Source organism: Dipodomys ordii, unplaced genomic scaffold, assembly GCF_000151885.1.
Source record: "Dipodomys ordii isolate 6190 unplaced genomic scaffold, Dord_2.0 Scaffold21, whole genome shotgun sequence".
In the NCBI taxonomy this organism is placed as follows: Eukaryota; Metazoa; Chordata; class Mammalia; order Rodentia; family Heteromyidae; genus Dipodomys; species Dipodomys ordii.
In genome coordinates, this window is record NW_012267237.1 from 11,081,049 (window position 1) to 11,094,942 (window position 13,894).

Here is a 13,894-nt window from a genome sequence, read left to right on the forward strand (position 1 = left end):
AAAAAGCCAGAAGTGGCACTGTGGCTGAAATGGTAGAGCGCTAGCCTTGAGCAAATGAACCTCAGGGACAGTCCCCAGGCCCAGTGTTTAAGCCCCAGGACTGGCAGCAAAAAAAAAGTCTGGTAACTGAGGATCCAAGGTTCAAAGCCATCTGGACAGTAAACTCCATGAGACTGTCTCCAGTTAACCACCAAAAAGCCAGAAGTAGAACTGTACTCAAGTGGTAGAACGTCAGCCTTGAGAGAAAAAGCTCAAGGACAGTGCCCCAGGCTCTGAATACTGGCCCAGGACTGGCCCTAAAAAATAAAAATAATAACACTTCTGAACCTACACCAAGGTGAACACTAGAAAACAGGTTCCCAGGGGTCGGTGTCTTTCCTTTAACACCTATTAACACAGGTTTTCTCCTCCATCCAGGAGCTGATTATTTTCCCCACTCATATACTTTCTGAAGAAAGGCCGACTTTATCTCATTTGTAACATTAGTAAATGTCATAGTTTAACTATAATACCACTGTATCTTCTTTAGTATACACAGGCAAAGTCAAAAGTTGCATATCATATCTTCTTTGCTATAAAAAAATCAAGGTAAAAAAATGGCCTATTTTACAACTACAAATGAATCACCACTTTAAAATCCACCTTTCTCAAAAGAATCTAAATTGTTGTCAGACAAATATTGCTTTGTTTTTACATATCAAATCTAAGGCACTTAAAGGCACTTTTTTCTTCTAAAGAATGCAGTATCAAGCAAGAAATGAGCGCGCGCACACACACACACACACACACACACACACACGGTGGAGAATGGGACATAAATAGTTGTCACTAGATAAAAAACGAAAACAAAAAACAAAGGAAGTGAAATTTGTTCAATTTTCAGTCAAATACTTCGCTCACTGAGCCTAAAGACTTAAGGATTAAAGAAAGAAAATCAAACCAGATCTCAACTTCAAAAATGGGGTCACTATCTGCTTAATTGGCAAACAAACTGATGGGCATTCTGGCCAGGACAGTTTACAGGGGTAAAGCAAAAAAAGTGGGTCATTTCCCACTCACGGCTCTTTGACTGGTGATTGGTTTTATAATACAAACACACTCATCCCCTTTAATTAACTTGTCTTTTGTTATTCTACACAACCATGAATAAAAGACTGAAAAGTTGATCCCTAAGCTGTAACTGTTAAAAAGTACAAAAATGCAAAAGTAGCTTAGTCGGTGATCCTAAAATAAAACGCAGTCATAAACACAAAATGAGGCTTAAAGTGGTGTTTTCCTAAACTTGCAAATAGGTAAGCAAATAATTGAAGGTCTTTAAAAAATGCTCTGCAAATGTCCAGAACAGCCTTGGAGGGAAGAATTCCCCTCATCTCTAGCCGTCCAACGGCGCTCAGAGTACAAAACTGCTCTTCTAGACAAAACTGCAGTCAAGCCATCTTCACATTCAGTAGTCACTTTGAGGGAGGGGACGGTAACCAGCAGACTGGAGCCAAGAGTCTGCTATCCGTGGCTCACAGTCTGAGGTATTTCAACTCACCTTTCAAAAGTAAGAAAACCATTAAATGATCAAGACTCAAACTTCCCTTGGCAGAATCTCCGCTTTCAGAAATGAACCGTTTGGGAAGTGCGTGGCTTGGCTCCCGTGTTTCTGTGATAGGGATCTGGAAATTCAATCTGACCCAGAGCAATGTACAGCCACATCCACGATGTCTACCCACTACCATATCCTAAGACCAGAGAACCCGTCTCCATAGTAAACCTGTTGGAGGATCCAAGATGCTCATTGTTCGAGACATCGCTCCCATGTTTGCTGTTCCTGACCCATCTTCTGGTTTGTCAGTTTGCCCCTTCATCCGGCGAACAGCATCCATACAATCCCTCAGTCTGACCCTCAGTTATTATTATGACAGTCACAGGACCGCCCCCCCACCCCGCCCCGAATGCTCTCCACACTCACCATGGTCCCGTCTCCCTGAGCCGCATTCCGCCAGCTTCCTAGGCTCTCAGGCCAAACTTCGTAGGGAAAACAGCGGCCACACTGACCTTTCCCCCACAGCTAAGTAAAGACTGGGAACAATAATGAACACCATTCCTGGGCTTTAAAAAGTGCCTTGTCACCATGGCAACCCCTTCCACTCTTGGGCTAATTAGGGTGGTGTGGTTGTAGGATTTGATACAGCTTGGCTAGCTGCGGAGGGAGGGAAGGCACTGCAGGGAACAGCTATTCCCAAACTCCTACTCCCATTGTCTGGCAGCCCCATCTCAGTAATTTAAGGGGGGGGGGGGGAGGAAGGTGTCTATAGGCCTAGGATTGCCCTAGGCACCCCACTGGGTGGTCACGAGGGGGGTGATCCTGGCTTTCCATTGGTGGTTCTCCTTTCCCCGGCAACTTCCTGTCTTGATGCATTTAACTTTCAAAGCTGTCGCAGCTGGAGGCTGGCTGAGGAACAACTTAGCGGCATTCTGCCTTTCAAAACTTCCCCAGTGCGTTCAGAACTTGACTGGCAACTAGGTTTGCAGAGCTGGAGTTCACCCCAACAAAGAAGGTCCGCGGGGTACTCACAGCTATGTTCTGGCAGAACAAATAGGTTCCATTTTGGAAGGAATAACTCGAACTACAGGCAATTAGAGTCCCAGGAGTCCCAGCTTGACCAGTCCAGTGAATAGTTATTAAACACCTACTATGTTCAAGCTCTGGTGATTCATGCTTGGGGGTGAGGTGCTCTGCATTTTGTTTCCAAAGACCCTGAAATTAGGGAGAGTGCCAGCCATGCCCAGCACTGCCACTTTCAGAATGGGGACGTCTAACCATGCACCATATTAAAGATGTTAAGTTCCCTGGGAACACAGGACAGAAAATACTGTGGAGGGATGGGCAGGGCCTGGATTCACATCACAGCTTGGAGTCTCATAGTACTAGTGGGGAAGGGGTACTGTAAATAGAAAAGGCATGGAGAAAAGCTAGGAGGTAGAGAAAGAGAGAGAGAGAGAGGTGGGGAGAAAGAGTCCTGAGCTGAGTTCACATGGATAGGGGCACAGTCACTGTGCTCAAGAGCCACTAGGTGTGGACACGGCCCTCTCTGCTGTGGTAGGACCCACTGGTAGACAGGGACAATCCTGGAAGCAAGGTCAGCAGCCACCAGAGGGACAGCAGGAGCTAGTGTGCCACCTCTTCAAACGACATCAGGAAATATCAGCAACTGGCTGGTCTTTTTGAGAAAAGGAAGCTGCAGAAAAGCAGGTGTGACAGCCTCCTTCTACAAAGGACCATGTGCCCCCAACCCTCTCTACTAGCAGTTGTGTGAGAACAAGTAAGTCTGGTTAGTGGCGGGTCTATGGGGAGGAGGTATGTGACGGGTCATTAGGGAGTGGATGCCACTGCTAGGGGTAAAGAGATGGCTCCAAGGAGAACAAAGGGAAATAAGCACAGATAATATGAGAACTTTCAAGACCATATATCTTGGAAGACATTTCAAAACAGTGCTTCTTACAAAGGGGACAGATTATAACCAGACTGGATTCTGTGGGTCCTACATGGAAAAGGGTGAAAGAAGGCCAGAGAAGCAGGGGACTGGTGAGAGGCTGTGGTAAGGCCATTAACAGTGCAAACAGCTGGGCACCTGGGACTCATACCTATAATCCTGGCTACTCAGGAGAGATCTGAGGGGTAGCAGTACTAGGCCAGCCCAGGCCAGATGAAGCCAGGAAACTCCATCTCTGAAATAACCAGCAAAAAGTAGCAAAAAGTATGGCTCACGTGGTAGAGTGCCAGTAGGTAAGTGTAAGGCACTGATTTCATACACCAGAACCACCCCTCCCCCCACGCACACAAAAGGCAGCTGGGTGCTGGTGGCTCACACTTGTAATCCTAGCTATTCAGGAAGGGAGGTTGAGATTCGAGGATCATGGTTCAAAGCCAGCCTGGGCAGGAAAATCCATGTGACTCTTAACTCCAGTTAACTACAAAAAGCCAAAAGTGGAGCTGTAGCTCAAGAGTAGAGTGCTAACCTTAAGAGTTTAGGCCCTAGGACAAACACACACAGACACAGACACACAGCAAAAAGCAAAACAGCCTTAAAGAAAAACTAGGAGGATCAGGCATGGCTATGCACACCTGCCATCCCAGCTCACTCAGGAGGCTGAGACAGGAGCAGCAGTGTGAGCAAGCAAGGGCTACACAGTAAAACTTTTTCAAGGGAGGAAGAGGGAGGGGCTAGGGCACAGCTCAGGGATAAAGTGCTTGCCCAGCCTGTGCAGGATCAGGGGCTGAAACGGAATGAAACCTGAAACTGACCAAGGAGGCATTTTAAATGGACCAGAGGGGATACTTGTAAGAGAAAGTTCCTATCTTGGATATGACCCAGTCAGGACAAAATATCTTTTGCTTCAATGTATACTTGGGGGTAACTCAGTCATAACCAAAGCATCAAAACAAAGCAAAAAAATACAACTGAAATAGCCCAGCATGCTTAGCTCACACTTGTAATCCTAGATATTTAGAAGAGGGCAGGAAAGTCTGTGGGACTCCTATCTCCAATGAACAAGTGAAGTTCTGGATGGGTTGTGTGTCTGGAGGTGGATCTCTGAAGGTGTTGCTAGGGCTGAAGTGATACAGTGTCAGCCTTCAGTGAAAAAGCTAAAGGACAGGCCCAACATTCAGCCCTCATACTCACACAAATAAGCCTGGAAACAGACACTTGGGGCTGGTGGATCACACGTATAGTCCTAACAGACTGAAATCTGAGGATTCCACTTTGAAGCCGGCTCAGGCTGAGAAACTCCTAAATCCAAGAGACTCTTACTTCCAATTAACCAGTGGAGGGTAGCTGAAGTGCCAATCTTGAGTGGAAAAAGTTAAGTGAGGAGTCCCTTCAAGTATAAAAGCAAACAGAAACCCAAACAAAAAGTCACCTGAAATAGCAAAGGTGCAGAATACCCAGATAAAGACAATGACTGCGACCCAGCAAGCTCGACTCCCCACAGAAATCAGTTCTAGGCAAGCCTTTCCTCCCACAGATTGAAATCAAATAACGCAACAGAGGAGGACACTTACCACACAGAAATGACGGGTGCATTCTCAACCCCTCGCTGTCTCTAATTTCATGAGCACTGTTTTAGGACACCAAGTCTGACACCTGCCCACGGCCAAATACAAGCAGGCCGACTGATATATAGACTTTGTTCTTACTGACTTCCACATTTGAGGATCCCACAAAACCTAGGGTGCTTGAACAGAGCCCAGAGTTGGGGGGCGAGGGGAGAGTCAGAATGAATGCAGCCCACCGTGCACAGCCAGAGGAGCTAAGGCTCTTCTCTCTGCTCCCTAAGGACAGAAACACTGCCACACAGAAGGACTACCACTGTATGTGAGACACTGGCAACCTGGGCAGAAAAGGCCTGAAGACTTTATCTCCAAAAGGAAGAAAGGAAAAAAAAACAGCAAAAGACCCGAATGGAGGCATAATTCAAGTGGTAAAACACCTGCAGAGCAAGTATGAGGCCCTGAGTTCACAGCAGAGAGAAAGAGAAGTTGTTCATATTGAACAATTAGAATGAGGTATAGCTCAGTATGTGCTTACAGCAGAGTTCCATCCTCATAAAGGAACAATGACAAAAAATGGATTAGGAAAATCAACCTCAAAGAATCTACATTCCTGAAAATCAGTACAACACACGAGTCAACCATGTACACATGGAACCTATTTTCCTACTCATGTTATAGAAGCCAGGTGAGTTGCCAGCACAAAGCTTTCTCACGGGGGAGGAAAGGAGATGGCTCTGGCAGAGAACACTCTGTGTGCTGGGAACACAGGCTTTATCCAAGTGTGCAGCACTGGGGCTGGGGTGGGGTGGGGCTGGTGAGTCTTAGGGACTCATCTGTCAGGTGCTGACCTGGTCTAACCCAACTGATTGAAACAAATCCCAATTGTAGGCCAGCACAGGGACAGGTGCTTGGGGGACTGAGGCAGGAATCTGGGAGCCAACTTGGGCAACATGTCCAGGATTCACCCAAACAAACAACCCATCCATGATTTTAAAAAGCCCTGGCAAAGTGAGTAAGAAAGTGATTCGCTGCGTAGGGCGTTCACCAGTATCAGTACAGAGGAACAATTACTGAGCCAGAAAACGTTAGGCCAATTCAAAACAGTCAATTCCAAGCAAATCCAACTCCAGTAGGTCTGTAAACCAGGGCAAAGCCCAACAGTGTCCTTACTTTTCACTTCAACTTTGGACAATTGACAAAGCCCCAAATACCCCTCATCCCAGCGCCCCCAGTGGCTCTCTCTCTTCCTCTCCCACCCACCCTGGGTGTGTACTGAGATCAGGCATCTGGGCGGATCAGGTTCAGAGTAGACAGAGCAGTAAACCTGGACCCCATCAAACTGCATCCCACAGAAAGCTCTCGTCTGTGAGAACACATTTAATAATGACTGCTCTGCTTTAAATACCAGCTGACAAGACTGTCACCAGTGCTTCTGACAGGTTAAATTTCTAGAATGCTTCTTTGCTTCCTTTTCCTGGAGATAATACATTCTGTGTGTAGGAGTAGCTGTGATCACCGTATCTTGGACATGATGTAAAAGTAGATGTTACTTACTTTAATCAATTAAGAGGAATTTATTACAGCATGGCATCAACTGATAGGATGGACTAGAACAAATCTAGCCCTACTTCGCCCAGACCTGACATGACAGATGCAGGCTCCTGGGACCCAACCTGCTTAGTATGCAAGACAGCAGCTTAGCCAGGGACGCTGATCCAGGGACCCCTCCACAGATGGCGGAGAGGGGGCGGGGAGACAGAGGAGCCCAGCATTACATCAACAGTTGTCTTTACCCTTCTGTCTTGTAAGATTTAACCCTCCATCACCAGTACTGATTTTCCAAGTGAATGGTACAACATCCTAAAATGAACAGTTCTACCCTTTCTCATTCTTTTTCAAAATAACTCTTGACCCACTTTATGGGAAATGTTTTCCATTTTATCTGCAGGCACACTGGGTCATATTATGAAGATTGATATCAAACATCCCAAGAAATCCCTAACATGTGGATTGCTTAGCAAACATGTCAGGAATCCATCTCTAAACAAACAAACCAGCTATAACTTTTAAAAGCCCTGGAAATATGAACAAGAAACAGATTGGCTACATAGTTTACCAGTATAAGAACAGAGGAATAATTATTGAAACAGAAAACTTTAGGCAAATTCAAACTAACAAAAATAACCATTGCATGGTTCTCTATGTAATAAATGTTTTTGTTTTAAATCATAGAACACCTACACAGAGAACACTTAAATAAATATACTAGATATATGTGTATTGCATTTACCAACTGGGGATCTATCTCTAGTCTATTTTAACTTAAACACAAACAAGCTTCACATTTTCATAATCCCTCTTCACATGTAAGGATTCTGTAACAAATGTTACGCTAGTAATATTATTCCCTGTCCCACACTGAGTGAGAGGTTTTGCCAAACACTCCCCTGCCAGCCTTCAGTCTTTGCTACATCAAAAAGTCAGGAGCAGTGAAAAAGCAAATATTATCCAATAAGAAGTTTATCATGCTTTGAACAGGGTTCAAAAGCATGGGCTGCTAAAGCAGCAATATAATTTTCTTGACCTTGACCAAGCTGTAAACAAAAGCCAATTAAATAGTTGACAAAGGTTCTTTGTACTTACTTCAGCCATTTCACTCCCGGGCTGTTAAACTTTTTATACAAATTGTTGCCACAGGTTTAATCTTCACATTTTGAAAAAAGAAGGCAGAAAGAATTGTCCCTACACAAAAGGTACACTACACTCCCTCACCCGGAGGTGAGAACTGAACAGAGCAGGAAGCTGAGCTTACATGACCAGCAAAAGTAGAGCTGTGAGTGAGCCCCAGAGGTCAGATTACAGAGCATGGAAATTTCTTGCAGAGGACAGTCAGGAGCCACACCCTTCCTGGGCCAGTGGACAGTTAGCACCTGAGCCAGGAGACCAGAATCCCCATTTCAACCTGCCTGAAATCCTAGCTACTTAGGAATCTGAGATCTGAAGATTGTAGTTCAAAGCTAGCCTGGCAAGAAAGTCTGTGAGATGCTTATCCCACAGTCACAGTCACTGACAGACACACAAATAGATAACACACAGACACACACACACAGACACACACAAAAAAGCTGAAAGTGGAGCTGTGCTCAAGTGGTAGAGAGAACTAGCCTTGAACAAAAAAAGAAGGTCAGGAACAAAGCCCAGGGCCCAAGTTCAAGCCCCAGTACCAAAAAAAAAAAAAAAAGATAGAAAAAAGATTCATTGCAGTTTTAGAAGCATATTAGTCTGTACAACTATAATCAACTGATAATAAAAATATTTTTTGAATAAAGGATAAATTTTGGCTGGGCGCCAGTGGCTCATGCCTATAATCCTAGCTACTCAGGAGGCTGAGATCTGAGGATCACGATTCAAAGCCAGCCTGGGCAGGAAAGTCCGTGAAACGCTTATTTCCAATAAACCACTAGAAAACCAGACGTGGCGCTGTGGCTCAAGCAGTAGAGCACTCGCTTTGAGCTGAAGAGCGCAGGGACAGAGCCCAGTTCAAGACCCATGACTGACCAAAAAAAAAAGATAAATTTTGTAATAAATGGTACTGGATAACCTGGGTATCAATTTCCAAAAGCAATTCTAGATGCAAACACAAAACTGGACATCCTAGAAGAAATTGGATGCTGGTGGCTCACACTTGTAATCCTAGATACTCAGGAGGCTGAGATCTGAGGATTATGGTATACAGCCAGCCTGGGCTTGAAAGTCCATGAGACTCTGATCTCCAATTAATCACAGAAAAAGCCAGAAGTGGCATTGTGGCTCAAGTAGTAGAGCGCTAGCCTTGAGCAAAAGGGGCTCAGGGACAGCACTCAGGACCAGAGTTCAAGCCACAGGACCAGTTTAAAGAAAACAGAGGATGATTTAAGCAACCTTGATTTTGGTGATTCCTTTTATACCATTCCAAAAGCATGGCCCATGGAAGGAAAAAGTATTAGGGTGAATTTTATTAAAATCTCGCCTTCTAAAACACTCTAAAGATAGTGAAAAAACAAACAAGTAGTAGACTGGAAAATATTTGAAAAACACATATGTGGAAAATAGACTATCAAATTATACCAAGAGCCAAGTGCCACTGGCTCACGTTTGCAACCTTAACTACTGGGGAGGTGTTTATCCAGAAGACTGAAGTTTGAGACCAGTCCACAAAAAGAAAAAGATCTCTATCTCAATCAATAAAACACTGGCATGGGGGTACAGCTCTGTCATAACAGCTACAAAGGGAAGCAGAAATAGGAGGATCACAGTGTCAGTCAGCCAAGCTCTCCTCTATATACATACTGACATATACACACATATACATACATACATGCATACACACATGCATGGACATTTGTACCGGCTATACTTGCCAAAAAAAACCAATAAAGACGTCTTTCAATAAGAAAATGGAGCCACTATGGTACATTCATACAATGGAATATTCTTCAGAGTTTTAAAGAAGAGACCTATCAAGTCACACAAAAGGCCACGAGGACCCTTCAATATTGGTCTGAAATGATGGAATACAATTTGATTCCAATCACAGGACACTTTGAAAAAAGGCAAACATAAGCTGGGCACCAGTGGCTCACGCCTATCATCCTAGCTACTTAGGAGGTTGAGATCTGAGGTTCATAGTTCAAAGCCAGCCTGGGCAGGAAAATCCATGTGACTCTTATCACCAATTAATCATCAGAAAACCTGTGGTTCAAAGTGGCAGAACACTAGCTTTGAGTGAAGAAGCTCAGGGAAAGCAATTAGGCCCTGAATTCAAGCCCTATAACCACTCCCACCATCACCACCACCAAAAGGCAAATACGAAAGAGCAGCTCAGGGAAGGGATGAGTAGCTAAAGCACAGGGATTTTCAGATGCTTTACTATTTGAGTCAAGTCTCTTAACACAGCTTTTTGCTGGTTAATGGGACAGTCTTACAGCCTTACCTGACTAGGCTAGCTCTGAACAAAGATCCCTCAGGACTCAGCTTCCTGAGTAGGCAGGATTATAAACATCAGCCCCCAGCACTGGTGTTCAGTGAACAAAGATTTAAGTACACGGTAACAACAGGTGAGTGTCCACCATGTCTGTGCACGATCACCAAGCAGCCCCACTTTGTTCTGGTATATGGGTGAGACTGTACTTGTGCACTTTTGTGGCCATGGTGGCAACAGTAAGTATATACTTACTACTCAGTAAGTGCACAAGCAATATCCTGCTGGCATTAGCCACAGCAGTGATGATAAAGGCTAACATGTACTAAGACTCCGTGCCAGGCACTGTGCTAGCTTTTGATTTAACAGGTCTATAACATGTACATTACCATCATGGCCAGTTTTACAGATACATAACCTGAATCACTGAGAGGAGGCACATCAGCTTGTGTGGGATTGCAGAGCTCCTGTCTGAGGGGGCAGGATTCACACCCAGCCTACTCCACGCATCCCCTGGCTACACTGCTCTTCCTGAAAGGTAGAGCAGGAGTGGGGGTAGTTCCCGCAGCTCCAAAGTATTCACTAGTTAACAATGGGGCTTATTTCCTGGTGCGTATTTCCTGAATATTCCTGAATGAAATCCAACACAATAGTTATCTTCATGAAAGACCAAAAATAGAAACTAGCTTCAGAGGGTTAAAACCCAAAGGAGAGGAGGCATTGAGTTAGAGTGGGGTGTTGGCAAAGGATAGTCTGAGAGCCACATCCAGCTTGCCAAGTGTTTTGGTAAATAAACTTTTTTGGATCATGGCCACGCATGCGGTATGGTTGCTTTCAGGATGCATGGACAAAGCCTTCAATATTTATCATCTTGCCATCGGAGAAAAATATGCGGATCTCCTGGGTCAGAGAAGAAAAGTTGCTGTGGGGATGTAGCTCAGTGGAAAAGATCATATTCAGGATGTATGAGCCATATAAACTAGTAAGACACTCTTTTTCTTAAAAAAAAAAAGGTTTATACTTTGAAGTATAGCTATTGGACTGGGATTTGTGTGTGCTCACTATTTCTGGGGCTTGAACTTTACACTGTGGTTTTTTTTTTTTTCCACTCAAGGCTGGCACTTTACCACTTGAGCACATCTCTAATACCAGCTTCTTGCTGGTTACTTGGCGATAAAAAAAATCTCAACTTTGTCTGCCTGACCTGGCTTTGAACAGCAATTCTTAGGTCTCAACCTCCTGATTAGCTAGGACTGTAGGTATGAACTATCAGTGCCTAAATGATTGATCCAGCACATAATAGTTCTAGTGAACAGTGGTGCTCTAGGAAATTAGACCCCCTGTACCATAAAGACTTGGAGAATTAAAGAATAAGGCTCAAAATTATAGGCTCAAAATTATATATAGGGTTTGAATTCATGGCTTCATCACTTGCTAGGTAGGCTCTCTACCAAATGAGCCAAGCCTCCAATCTTGCTTTTTGCTAGTTAGTTTTTGAGATGGAAACCACTGTACTTTTCTGTTTGGGGTTGGCCTACTACTATGAGTCTTTAGATCTTAAGCTTCTTAGTTAGGATTATAGACATGAGCCCCTGGCACCCGGCAAAATTATTCTCTTTGCATTTTTTGATCTCTGGAACTTGAGTTCTATAAATGAACTTTCAAAATGGTTTTACACAAGCTTACCTATTTGGAAACTAAAATGTATCACTTCTGATTAACAACATTTATTACTCAAAGGGGGAACAATGACAAACAGAAGACACCTCATGAATAGTGCCCATAAGGAGTCCTTTCAACAAGTCCTTTCCATTAATGCCAGATGAAGTGTGTAAAACACTTTTCAAGATAGGAAACAAATCTCAAACAGTGTGCGTTAATTTCAGCCATCTATTCTTTGTTCCCAAGAGATTCGTAGACATTAAATTGTTTTCCTTTTGATGTGGGTACTGGGATTTGAATTGGGTCTTGAACCTGCTAGGCAAGAGCCAGGCCACTTGAGCCATGCCGGTTGGCGAAATCTCTGGCCTCAGCACTTAAGGAAGTGATGGAGGTTCACAGGAGGTATGATTTTTTTTTAAGTCTGAACAAACCAAAATGAGGTATGCGTGTGTGCGTGTGTGCGCACGCATGCACACACACACACACACACACACACACACACACACACACACAGATTCTTCTGCTCCTTCAAACTGGCAGGTCAATGCTTTACAGCGCCCCCTTGTTCTGAACAAATCCTTTTCCTTCCATTGTGTATGGATACTCACTCACTTGAATCCTTGCTACCATTGTACCCTGGCTGTATGCATGTTTGTTTCCAAACCCCACAAATAGCCTGAAAATTGCACGTACTAAGCATATGGTGAAATGCTTTGCTGAGGTGTAAGAATACAGGCCCGCCAGCCTCCCACCTTTCCTCCATTCTCAGTCCTCTCTGGCAGGAAGCTGGAAACAGACTGCACCTGCTCAGCCCTCTCCCCTTCTCCAGGGCCATGCATTCAGCATGCACGTGCTGGGATCCTGGTTTTCTGAATCCCATATGGAGTGCGGACCATGTCCAACTGTGGATGCTACATTCCCATGGGGCAGGTTTGTCACATTTATGGGATGTTCTGTGGTATATGTTCCAACTGCATGGGAAGATCACAACAAGGGACCCCCTAAAATGAACACAGTGACTCATCCCTGTAATGCTTGCTACCCAGGAAGCGGAGATTCCGAGGATCAAGGTTCAAGGCTAGCCCAGGGAAAAGAATTTGCAAGAGTCCATCTCTGCCAATCCCAGCTTGGTGTGGTGGTACATGCCTGTCATCCCAGCTAGGAGGGAAGAGTTAAACAGGACTGCAGTTTAGGCTGGTCTAGGCATAAAGGTGAGACATTATGCAAAGAATGGAATCATGTGTGGATCAAGAGGTCGAGTTTATACCTAGCAGGCACAAGGCCCTGAGGTCAAACCACCTTCCTCCAAAATAAGTTTAGCTTACATGCAGATGTGAAGCTTCAATCCTGAAAGTGACTCTTTCTTTCCTAAACTAAAATGCAAGAGTAAATAATGGCACTAATAGCCACGAATGGATTGCAGTGGACCAGGACATTTCATTATCTCAATTTGAAGCTCAAAGAACTCCATAAGATCCAGTGGGCTGGACAGAATGCTGCCCTCATTGTGCCCATGGCAGCATGAAGAAGCAGAGTCCTGCGACCTGTTCTCCTTGGAAGAAAGACTGTATATGGTACCTGTGCTGGGGCCAGGAGACACATGTCCAGGGAACAAGCAGTCAGGAACCTGCACAGCATTGCCGTCTCATTTTTATTATGTTTCACAAACAAATTAATCTGTGGACAAATTGGCAATGCAACACTTAAAGCTGTTCTAGAAGCTGTCCTAGTGTTGTAGCCAGATGCTGGTGGCTCACGCCTGTAACCCTGGAGGCTGAGGTTCAAGGACATAGTTCAAAGGCAGCCTTTGAGGTAGGAAAGTCCTTGAGACTCTTATCTCCAATTAACCACCTGAAAACCAGATGTGGCGCTGTGGCTCAAAGTGGTAGTGTGCTAGCCTTGAGCAGAAGACTCCAGGGACAGTTCCCAGGCCCAGAGTGCAAGACCCATGACTGGAAAAAAAAAAGATATCTCTTCTCATCTGTGTGTACAGGTCTGTCCTCATGACATTATTCCATAACTTCACAGAAAGCACAGACCTCCCTTTCTTTTTTTGGGGGGGAAGGGGTGTCTGGTCGTGGGGCCTGAACTCTGGGCCTGGGCTCTGTCCCTCAGCTCTTCAGCTCAAGGCTAGTGCTCTGGGGCTGGGAAGGTGGCTCAGTGGTAGAGCGCTTGCCTTGCATGCCTGAGGCCCTGGGTTTGATTCCTCAGCACCACATAAGCAAAAA

General features: G+C 44.7%; 1 protein-coding gene across 1 annotated transcript in view; it reads right to left on the reverse strand.

The window, feature by feature from the left end:
- Myo10 (myosin X) overlaps positions 1 to 13,894 on the reverse strand; it is a 102,879-nt gene that overhangs the window by 36,898 nt on the left and 52,087 nt on the right. The gene's annotated exons all lie outside the window — the stretch shown is intronic.